The sequence below is a fragment of the Colobus angolensis genome, unplaced genomic scaffold, assembly GCF_000951035.1.
Source record: "Colobus angolensis palliatus isolate OR3802 unplaced genomic scaffold, Cang.pa_1.0 Scaffold40, whole genome shotgun sequence".
In the NCBI taxonomy this organism is placed as follows: Eukaryota; Metazoa; Chordata; class Mammalia; order Primates; family Cercopithecidae; genus Colobus; species Colobus angolensis.
Window position 1 is genome coordinate 1,802,705 of NW_012117377.1, and position 11,958 is coordinate 1,814,662.

The window sequence follows — 11,958 nt, forward strand, 5'->3', positions numbered from 1 at the left end:
ACTACAGGCATGCACCGCCATGCCCAGCTAATTTTCATATTTTTAATAGAGATGGGGTTTCCGACCTCAGGTGATCCACCCATGTCTGTCTCCCAAAGTGCTGGGATTACGGGTGTGAGCCACCGCGCCTGGCCGAGATCTCCCTTCTTTACGGTAAACAAATATGCAATGTGACTTCTGAGTATGGAAAGTCATTAACACAGACACATACTCACGTATGTGAATCACAGAACAGTTTATAACCTCATAGTTTTCCTTTTATTATGACTTTTTTCATTTGGTGCAAAAATAAGTAAGGAGTCAGATTTTTTTTTCCTAAAACCATTAACATAAAATTAAACTTTAAAAGTTGTTATCAGGCCGGGTGTGGTAACTCATGCCTGTAATCCCAGCACTTTGGGAGGCCGAGGCAGGTGGATCACCTGAGGTCAGCAGTTTGAGATCAGCCTGGCCAACATGCTGAAACTCTGTCTCTACTAAAAATGCAAAAATTAGCCGGGCGTGGTGGTGCACACTTGCAGTCTCAACTACTCGTGAGACTGAGGCAGGAGAATCACTTGAACCCAGGAGGCGGAGGCTGCAGTGAGCTGAGATCCTCTCACTGCATTCCAGCCTGGTTGACAGAGTGAGATTCCGTCAAAAAAAAAAAAAGTTGCTGTCACTTGTTTGGGGAACTTATTGTCTATTAATTATAGTAGCAAAATGACTCAGAGTCAAGCATGGAATACCCATATTTCATTGCATCTGAGTCATCCTCAACTGTACAAACATTACTTTATGTACCACTAAAAAAGAAACATTTATTCAATTGTACTATTACCCAATGCTTCTTTGAAAAAAAAAAACTGTATTATAACAGTTTTAGGTTTACAAAACCTAATGCTTTTTAGTCATCAAAATCATTACACATTTAGTGTATACACAGAGCTTTTGGAAACTTTACATATGGATTTTAAAATATATGTTCCTTTTATGCATGTGTAAGAGAAAATATAAGTGAAATAAAATGCTTAGGTATTTTCAAATCTTTTTGGTATTCAGTGTCCATCTTTTCACAGTCAGTGGTGTTCATTTGGGTTTTCTAAATACTGGATGCTCTGCAGAGCCTTGGGGATGCAGCAGCTCTTAAAAGCATGCCACAGTTTAGTTGCTGGAAGTTTCCTCTTGGATTATACTAAGTCTGCAAGTTTTACTGCTGGGCCTGTCTTGCTTTTATCAGGTGTCAAAGATGCTTTCAGACAACCAGAACATTGACTTCTTTCTGCAATTGTGGCCATACTCTGTTGACTCAGACATCAAGTGGTTGCCATAATCCAGGCAGGGGTCCAGTAATAACAACTAAAGTCACATATTCACAGGCAGTGATAACCGCACCACAACTCCATGGAGACACTAGCGTTTTTCAGATATTGGCAATTCCAGATATGTGTAAAACTGTGAAAAACACAAGTCACAGAATTAATTCAATAGCGTTATTATTTTCTCATCACAAATAGCTCTTCCCCATCCCTTACCCAAATGGGCTGAGAAGATACATAAATAAAACAAAGCCATATATATCTATATATAGATAGATAGATACACACACACACACAACAAAGCTATATATATATATAGCTTTGATCTCAGGGAGAGAAGTAGTTTAAATCAAAGTTTTTTATACATTTGGAAATCATAGAATTTTTATACACTAAAGGAAAATGTGTTGTTCCGAACTCTACCCTATACCACTCCTCCTGTTTAATATCTAATTGGGGTCAAAGCCAGCACCAGGCACTCAGCGGCAGACAGGACAGGGAAGGCAGGACCTCCAAGTTAAGTTATAATCCAATTAATTTGATTTACTGGATGCCTACTATTTAAAGGCAATGGCCTAGAATCTGGAGATGATGCTAGGTGTAATAAGATCCTGTTTATTTTCTCCAGGTAGGTGAAGGGATTGGTGACCGTGAGCACTGGGGAAGACACACCCTCTCTCTGGGCCTTAGCTGCCTCACCTGCAAAATGCAAGGATGTGACCCACTGAATTCTACGGTTCCTACTGAACTAAAAGGTATTTGTAAAAGCAAACAAACAAGTAACAGAACGTTGCCGTTCTAGCCATCCCTAGAAAGCAGATACAGCTTTACTTTAAGTTCCATTTTTTAATAACATTATAAACAAAATAAAGAAAAGAAATATTCACATTGTTAAGATATTCTTTGTTATTTGTATGAGGACATTGAAAATGTATTTGTTATACCAAGTTCTCTGATTCCATGGAGGACAACAAATAAATCACACAATTGTGTAGCAACTTATCTGAACTAGGGAATCATTTCCTAGGTAAGATGGATGAGATCCCTTTTCTTCCCAACGTATTTGCAGACATTTGAATCTCCAATCCCCAGTGGGGATGTTGGAAGAGATGGAGTTGGGGGTTACTTTGGTTAGTGTGGGCTCCTGGGGTCAGCATGCTGGGAGTGTCTTCTGACTGGAGTGTGGATGATACTGCAATCAAAGTCGAGTGTAGAACCAGCGGCTGGTGATGGCAGGTCGGCCAGAAAAGCGAGATTCATTAGGCTACCCAAGGCTGTCAGAGGTGTCCTCAGAGACACAGAGTGAAGAACCACCCACCAGGACACAAGGGGGGCCACAGTGAGCAAGAGAAGTCAAAGCAGGGGGTGATTCTGGGAAATACCTGGGGCCAGGTAGGTCCAAGCTGGGGGCTGCTGTGGAAGGACGATCAGGTTTAAAGAGCCTGTCAGGTTATCAAGTAGCTTGTTTATGGTGACCTCATATCCGAGCTCTTCTAGACGAGTCCCAGTGTCAAACGCTCTTCTCCAACCTGTCAGATCTTGTGTCCCAAGTTCATTCTCTGGGTATTCTAAGGCACCTCTGCTTGGCCAGGTACTGGGCTAAGAACCTCCAGTACGGTTGGAACCAAGATGTACAATCACTCCTCTCAAATTACTATCTTGCGAGGCTGACCAATGATTATGATAGAATACTGAGGGATGAACTGTTGAAGCTGGAGCATCTGGTGATTAAAACAGTAACCTTAACTCTTTCTTAAAATTGTTATAACTATTTTAGTTATAAAGCGATGTTTGTAGAATATAAAGGATTTTAGCAAACTCTTAGAGGGAAAATGGAAACTCACTGCGTTGGAGATAGCAGACAACGTCTAATGGATTTTTGCTATGCTAACGTGAGATTTCTCCTCTCGACAGACTTCTACTGAGACCTCCTGCCAATTTCAATTTCCTTTATTTGGTCCTCATTTATTTCATACTCTACTCTCTTACGAGGAAGATCCCTTGTTACCAAAAGATTCACATCACAAAGAAGGGGATGCTGTGATTGGAAAGTATCTATAGTACGTTACATCCAATTGTCAAAATATATTTTGTAGAGACATATGTTTGTAGAATGGATGGATGGAGAAGGGAGCGGCAGATCTAGACACAGATCCTGATACAACTGTCCCTGGCTGCCTGTGTTTCAAGATACATTTCCAGTCAGAGGATTATCTTATATTTGTTCCTTATGGGGAATTTTCATTAGCTTCCAAATGATAATAGAGCTATAAAAAAATAAATGTTTATTGAAGACATTCTCAGATGCAGTGGCTCACACCTGTATGTAATCCCAGCGCTTTGGGAGGCTAAGGCTGGAGAATCACTTGATTATCTTATATTTGTTCCTTATGGGGAATTTTCATTAGCTTCCAAATGATAATAGAGCTATAAAAAAATAAATGTTTATTGAAGACATTCTCAGATGCAGTGGCTCACACCTGTATGTAATCCCAGCGCTTTGGGAGGCTAAGGCTGGAGAATCACTTGAGGCCAGGAGTTCAAGACCAGCCTGAGCAACATAGGAAGACACTGTCTCTCCAAAAAAGTTTAAAAGCTAGCTAGGCGTAGTGGTGCACACCTGTAGTCCTAGCTACTAGGGAGGCAAAGGGCCGTGAGGGGTGGGGACTGCTCGAGCCCAGGAGTTTGAGGTTACAGTAGGCTATGATCATGCCATACATTCCAGCCTGAGTGACAGAGCCAGACCCTGTGTCAAAAAACAAAAAAGAAAAAGAAATTCCCTAAGATGATCAACACATTCTGAAGAACAACTATTAAAACGGGCAGTATCATCGTCAAAAGCAGTCACACACTGCCCTCTGGTGGCCATATGAGAAAATGGCATGAATGCTGCAGGGCTCCGTAACTTTGTCTCCAAAAGATCACGTTAAAAGTGAGGTGTCTTCTCAGGATTTTGATTAGATCCAAAACAAATTGTGTAAGAGTCAATGCTTTGGGGGTGCCTCCTAGTGGAAGTCTTTGTTTTGTCATTGCACGTTGTGAAAAAATAGATCTCTCCCCAGTACACCATTTCAGGGAGTATTTATTGAGCAGCTGAATGAGACTTTGGATTCCAGGACATAAAATGGAGACAAGTTTGCCGTCTCACCGCCCTAGCAGGATGAGGGATGGGGCAGTGTTGAGAGTAACTGGTTTACATCACAGCTATGTATGTCTGGTTTAAAGATAATAGAAAACCAAATCAAAATATATTGATGGAATCCTTCTGATTTATTTTATTTATTTATTTATTTATTTATTTATTTATTTATTTATTTATTTATTTAGTTAGTTATTTATTTATTTTGAGACGAAGTCTCACCCTGCTGCCCAGGCTGGAGTGCAGCGGCACGATCTCGTCTCACTGTAACTTCTGCCGCCTGGGTTCAAGCTATTCTCCTGCTTCAGCCTCCTGAGTAGCCAGGATTATAGGCGTGAGCCACCGTGCCAGGCTGATTTTATAAACAATAAAACATCTCAGAGAAATGAAAACTATCACTCAAAAGAGTTTTATATTTTCATCTAATTTAGATACAGAGATTTTTTTCAAAAACAGTGGGAGATCCTGTACTCACAGTTACCTTTGCACTTAATATGAGCACTTATTCGTGCCATTTAATGTTTTTGAAAATCTGATTTTAATTGCTGTCTAGCGTTCCTTACTATAACTTGTACATAAATTGCATGCTTCTGGGCTGGGCACGGTGGCTCACGCCTGTAATCCCAGCACTATTCTGACCCTGCCACTTTACCTCAGAGAACTTCAATCCCTCAAAATATTTTTATTCTGTGCTCAATAACCTTTGAAATCAGAATTATTATCAACACAGGCCAGGTGTGTGGCTCATGCCTGTAATCCCAGCACTTGGGGAGGCTGAGGTGGGCGGATCACCTGAGGCCAGGAGTTCAAGACCAGCCTGACCAACATGGTGAAACCCTGTCTCTGCTAAAAATACAAAATTAGCCTGGCGTGGTGGTGCATGCCTGTAATCCCAGCTACTCGGGAGGCTGGGGCAGGAGAATCGCTTGAATCCGGGAGGTGGAGGTTGCAGTGAGCCAAGATCGTGCCATTGCACTCTAGTCTGAGCAACAAGAGTGAAACTCTGTCTCAAAAAAAAAAGAATTATTATCAACAATTTAAAATTTTGTTGAGTGCAAACTTCAGTAAGATATTTTAACTCACTGATTTTTTAACCTATAGAAAGTAAACCAATGTCGTTTATTCACTTTTATTTTTAATTTACTAAAATTTGATTTTTTATAGTTTAGAAAACGGAAATTGTTATCAGGACCAATTAAGTTTTATGTAAGTGATTTGCCCACATGATTTACTGACTATATATTCTCTCTTTTTAAGTATTTTTAGGGATATTCTTTCTACCTTTTCATGTGCATGTCAAATAATACATGTCAAAATGTTTTTTAAGTATTTTTTTCTTTCTTCAGTTCTTTGTCAGTGATACATTTTACCATGTGAAGTTTTCACCACCATTATTAGTTTTGTTTTGGGAGGACTATTTTTGCCATAATACTCACAATAGAGGTCAAGGTGTCCCGGGGGCCAACATGGTGAGGTCAAGGCATTCCACTTCGTTCACTTACAGAGATTCAATCGTGACCCGGTTTAGGAACGTGCTACTTGCCCAAAAGTCTCCACAATCCTCCACCTCTGCCCACCCATTTAGGATCTAAAAGAGGATTTTCTCAGACCTTCTTCCAATGCGCAGACAGATGAAAGATGACATAGAGGTTCTTACCATTCTGCTGAGGAATTGAAAGCAGGTTTCCCATTCCAATGTCCCCGTTTGCAACCCCGGCTTTTGTCCCCTCTCCGAGAATGAACAATATCCCCAAGAAAAGAGTGGCTGTGGTAGGTGAGGGGATGCCCAGTGCGCCCGAGGAGAAGTCAGTCCCTCCTGCCTCCTTCAGCTTGGAGTTTAGGGTAGGGAGAGAGCCCTGTTCGTTACATGCGGTTTTCATTCCTGTCTTTTTCTTCAAAACAGAGACTCAGTTTTATTAGGAAAACAATATGCCAGACAAACTAAAAGTTTATTGTTCCTAACTTCTCCTGCAGCTAAGAGGGACCGGACAAAGTTCAAGCTGATCAGCTGCGAGCAGAAGGACGACTGAGAGGGTCTTTGGGGACGGTGCTTAGGTGGAACTGACACAGCTGTGCGGCCCCTTCGTCCTTCTTTCCTCCTCCTTTTCCTCTAAAAGCAGTCTCCGTGGGCCCTGAGACAGCCTTCAGGATGGAAACCAGCTATGAAGATGGTGGGGCAGAAAGCTGTCATGCTGGCTGAGTGCCTTGAGGGGGCATCCAGGGGCAGCACGGAGCCCACCTCCAGAGCTCCTTTATGGGAGAAAGGCAAAGCTCTTTCTCTCACTTCTCTGTGGTGTTATTCTGGGTTTTCTGCTATGTGTAGGCAAAACTAATCCTAACTGATATACCAGCTTTTCGTTGAATCAGTGTGTGAACTTGAGCCAGACAATTTTTTCCCTGGGACTTATTCATTCTACACAAGAGGCAGGGGTGCGGTGCTCTGCATAATTCTGAAGATCCGGAGTTTTTTCCAGGGCCACGTCCACGTTCACTTCTAATTGTTCACTGTAACAATTCACTTCTAATTGTTACAGTGCCTACATTGAGGGGACTGTCCACTCCCTGCAATTCCATACGGTTAAGTGAGGCTGACACCGCTTTCTGGCTGCAGGGGACAGGACAGGTGGGAACAGATATTGGAGGAACCACTGGTGTCTTGAGCGTGTGCTGTGCAGGGGCTCTCCTGTGTTTGCACTGTCTGCACTCCACGTGGGCCCCGTGTGTGTGAGCACTGACATAGGCTCAGCTGCTCAGGAAAGGGTCCACCTGTGTCTTCCCCAGGAAGACAGTCCCGACCTTGGACCACCATCCTGCCTGACCATCCCCTGCGGCAGACTGTTACTTCTCAGCATCCACACATACACACACACACACACACACACGCACGCACACACACACACACACCCTGACATCACAGATAGAGACCATGGGGGTGGGGTAAGAGAAGTGTCAGTGGGAAGAGGAGATCTACAGGCTGCACACAGGAATTTAGGCTTGAGCTAAGTATGAGATTTTCCCAGGGCCGTCCCTTGGAGGACAGGGTGGAAGGAGAGACTGGGCCTCTATGTGTTCTGCTCACCTGCCTCCCCCTGCACCATCTCCTCCATTCTGGGTACCTGGATGGCTCATTACTCCGGTGATTTCTATCAGCCCCCACAGTTGCCCCCTCTCAAGGTGCTGGGGCCTATCTGCAGCTCAACATGCTTGACCCGGGCCTGCAGCACTGTGTCCATCTACTCCTGGCCCAGCTAGAGCACCCAGAGCGCACTGAGGCAGAGTCTGAGGGTGAGGAGGCCTGGAGGTGGGTGCAGGTGAGCATGTAGGGAGGGGATAGGGCTGGACCACAGAGAGCAGAGCTGCCAGAAACTGGAGAGGGGACACAGCAGTGATAGACTCAGCCCAATTATGTGGCAGACCGCAGTCTAGGAAGACGTCCTGGGAATGGGACATTGACTGGGCTTCTCTGAAAGGCAGAGGGAAGGTTTTGTCATTGGAAGGCACGTGGAATGTCAGTCATGTTGATGTTTACTCTGAAGTGGGGAGGGGAGCAGCCCGACCCCTGAGACCTGGCTGGACATCACTGTTGAGGTTTCAGCCAGATTTCTCAGCAGGATGCTGTCCACACCTTCTGTACATCCTGGAGTTCCCTTACCTGAGTCCCCTCCCTGATCAGAAGACTGCAAATGATCCTGTGGGCTACTGCCTACACACCCCCCACCCCCCTACCCCATGACCCTCCATAGATGTACAAAATTTCACCAACCCTGCCTCCCTACAGCCCCTGTGGAAGGCCTGGGTGCAGCCAGGGTCCCACCTCGGAATAGACAGATGCAGGTTCAGACCCAGCTCCTCCTCCTTACCACTTATGTGACTCTGGGCAAAGCCACTGTGCCTCTCAGTGTCTCCCCAAGCCTCCTCTCCTGCACAATGGAGATCATCCTGGCATCACCTCCCCAGGGATGTCATCAGGTGTGTGTGAGATAACAGGAAACCTGTGGGCTGGTATCGCATGTAGGTAATGGACAAATGAGACATGAAATGCATGAAGGGATGGTAGGAATTATCATGGAACACAACTAAAAAGAGGCCTGGGTTCCTGCCATGTGATCTTTGAAATGTCCCATTCCTCCTGGCCTCATTCTCCTGTGTGTACTATTCGAGGGCGGAAATTTAATAAATTCTGATATTGTCATCCTCATAAAAGCTTGCAATGGTTAAATGTGCGTTTAGATTCAGACCCAAGTGCCACATCTCAGCCTATGTGGTAGGAGCCACCTCAATGGCTCCAAGAGGTTCCCCCACTTCCTGGTGGACACATCCTTATGTCATATCCTCCCCTGGAGTGTAGACTGACTTAGTGACTCACTTCTAACCAATAGAGTATGGCAGAAGGGATGAGATGTCACTTCCACAATTCAGTTATAAAATGACTGTGACTAGAATCTTGCTGTTTCCCTTCTCTGTTCTGCTTTCCTCTCTCTGTGTTGTCCTCTCTCTGTCTCTCCCTCTCTCAGATCCCTGACTCTGGGGAATCAGCTGCTGTGTTATGAGCTGCCCTATGGAGAGGCTCATGTGTCCTAGCATACAGAGAGGGCAATGGACAGAGGGGAGCTCAGGCCACCAGTCCTAACTGAATCCTTCCAGTAACTGTATGAGTGAGCTTAGCATTGGATCCAGCCCCACTTGAGCCTCAGTTGAGACCACAGCCCCAGCCTCCTGAGAGATATCATGGCAGAAGCACCCAGATAAGTCCTGCTGGATTCCTGGGCCTGGAAAAAGGAAGATCTACATGTTCATTGTAAGCCTCTAAGATTGGGGTAATGCTTTCATACAGCTGTAGATCACTAACACAGGGACATCCAGAATCCACCCCTGCCTTTACCCTCCCTCCCCTCCTCTACTCACAAGCCCTCTCCAGCCACACTGGCCTTCTTTCTGCCTCCTCTCTGGCCAAACTCACTTTCTTCTGGACTTTTTGGCCATTGATCCTTCCCATGGCCTACTGATCTCAGTCTTTTGCAGGGGTGGTCCCAATTATCCTTCTCAGCATAAATGTCACCTCAGTGAGGTCTTTTCAGACCCATCTCCCACCCTTGAAGTGATCTTCATTTCCCCTTCACAGAACTGTGCTTTATTTCAATTTTATGCTCGCACTTTTCTTCTGTTTTAATGGTCTGTCCCTCCTCCTCCCCTCCAGATTGTGAGCTCCTGGAGGACAAGGGTCATGTCATTCATTCACTCAGAGACCCTGACCATACTTAGCCCTGGAACAAGATAAGTGCTTGGGACCTAGTTACTGAATGAGTAAATGAGGATCTCAAGGCCCTCGTCCCAACTTTCCTCCATCTGACCAGCTCACACTGTGGAGATGAAAGCTCACAACAGGAAGTGAAGTCTAGTTAGTGGCAAGAAAATGGCCAGAATGACCCGTGGGTAGCTCCTCCCTGGCTCCAGTTGCTCCAGCAGAGCACTGTGGGCACTGCTTCCCTGGAGGCCCGTGCTAGCCCTGCACCCAAGGGAGGACAACCATGAGCAAAACACCTTTGTTGAATGACTTCAAGGCATCAGCTCTCTCAGGTCCTATCAGGGCAAAGGAGCAACACCCATGAGATCCAGAGTCATTGATGGGAGCCTTAGAACATTTTCTTGTCCCTTTACTGCCAGCACTGGTACTGGGGTCCAGTTCACTCACGAGGCCACATCACTACAGTCAGGTCAATGACTCTGCCTCAGCTTCCAAATGAAGCTCCCGAGGCTCGAACAGGTGGTCTTTATCTTTGTTCAAGGATGACACATACAGTGCTCCGCCACATCCTTCTGTACCCCAAGTCTCAGTCCTCCAAGCTCCCAAACCTGTCTCTCCTGCCAGCCCTTTAGACCTGATTATCTGCCCACAGCATCTCCCAGCCCGGACCTACCACTGCACTCCAGCCTGGGCAACCAGGTATTTTCCAGAATCAGCTTCCTGCTTTGCCTTCTCTGTTTTCTTAATCTCCATGATTGTCCTAATGTGTGTTACTTTACTCTAAGTCTCAGGGAACACCTCTGATACTGCTTTTTTTTTTCTTTTTTCTTTTTCTTTTTTTTTTTTTTTGAGACAGAGTCTTGCTCTGTTGCCCCGGCTGGAGTGCAGTGGCGTGATCTTGGCTCACTGCAATCTCTCCCTCCCAGGTTCCAGTAACTCTCCTGCCTCAGCCCCCCGAGTAGCTGGGATTACAGGCATGTGCCACCACGTCCAGCTAGTTTTTGCATTATTTATGGAAACGGGGTTTCACCATATTGGCCAGGCTGGTCTTGAAAGACTGACCTCAGGTGATCCACTGCCTCGGCCTCCCAAAGTGCTGGGATTACAGGTGTGAGCCACCGCACCCAGCCTAAAAACGCTTTTGGTAGCCCATTGGCTCTCCCTTTTCTGGCCAATCTGCCATCATCTGCTCTTGGTTCTGTGCACAGCCTTGACTGCGGTCACCTGCAACTCTGGGTAAGAAACCTTCCCAGCATGCTAACTCTGCCACACTAACCAAGGTAGCCCCTGTACACTCCATCATCCCCACATGGGATAGGGTTTTACATGTCTACAAATGTGTAGGGAAGAAAAGGGGTCTCACCCCATCTTAGCTAGAGAATGATTATGAATTCCTGACAAATTGGTTTGAAAATGTGGTTTTACTCTTCCTAAGGTGGCACTCAGCAAGGAGGAGGCCATGTTCAGTCGAATGCCAGGATCACGAAGCCCAAGAGCAAGAAGCCAGACAAGTTCAAAGTCCGGTATCTCCCAGGCTCTTCTGGAGCTGGAGATGAACTCGGACCTCAAGGCTCAGTTCAGGGAGCTGAATATTACAGCAGCCAAGGAAACTGAAGATGATGGTGGTGGGAAAGCTACCATAATCTTTGTTCCCATTCCTCACCTGAAATCTTTCCAGAATATCCAAGTCTGGCTAGTACGTGAACTGGAGAAAAAGTTTAGGGCGAAGCATGTTGTCTTCATCGCTCAGAGGAGAACTCTGCCTAAGCCAGCCCGAAAAGCCCTACAAAAAATAAGCAAAAGCATCCCAGGTGCCGTACCCTGAAAGTCACGCATGACTCAGTCCCTGAGGACTTGGTCTTCTCAAGTGAAATTGTGGATAAGAGAATCCACGTGAAACTGGATGGCAGCATCTCATAAAGGCTCATTTGGACAAAGCACAGCAAACAATGTGGAACACAACGTTAAAACTTTTTCTGGGTCTATATGAAGCTCACAGGCAAGGATATAAATTTTGAATTCCCAGTTTCAACTATAAACAAAAATGACTAAATAAAGTATATTCACATTTAAAAAAAAAAAGTGGCTTATCCTGCTTGGTGGAATGAGAAAAGTTGACGGCAAAAAATAGAATTTGCAAAATTCTGATAGAAACGACAAAGAATCATTTCAACAATATGACCAGATAGATGCTTGTCTTTTATGTGTATGACTATCATTTAAAATATGGAATTTAAGGTAAAGCTGTTTTTTAGGGATGGCTGGAATAAGGACAT

General features: G+C 45.0%; 1 pseudogene across 1 annotated transcript; it reads left to right on the forward strand.

Annotated features, from left to right (window-relative positions):
• Positions 1-5,964: 5,964 nt before the first annotated feature.
• LOC105521474 lies at positions 5,965-11,750 on the forward strand (annotated as a pseudogene). The gene is made up of 2 exons (XR_001003277.1): positions 5,965-6,279; positions 11,118-11,750. The product of XR_001003277.1 is annotated as a 40S ribosomal protein S7-like (transcript).
• The last annotated feature ends 208 nt before the right edge of the window (positions 11,751-11,958 follow it).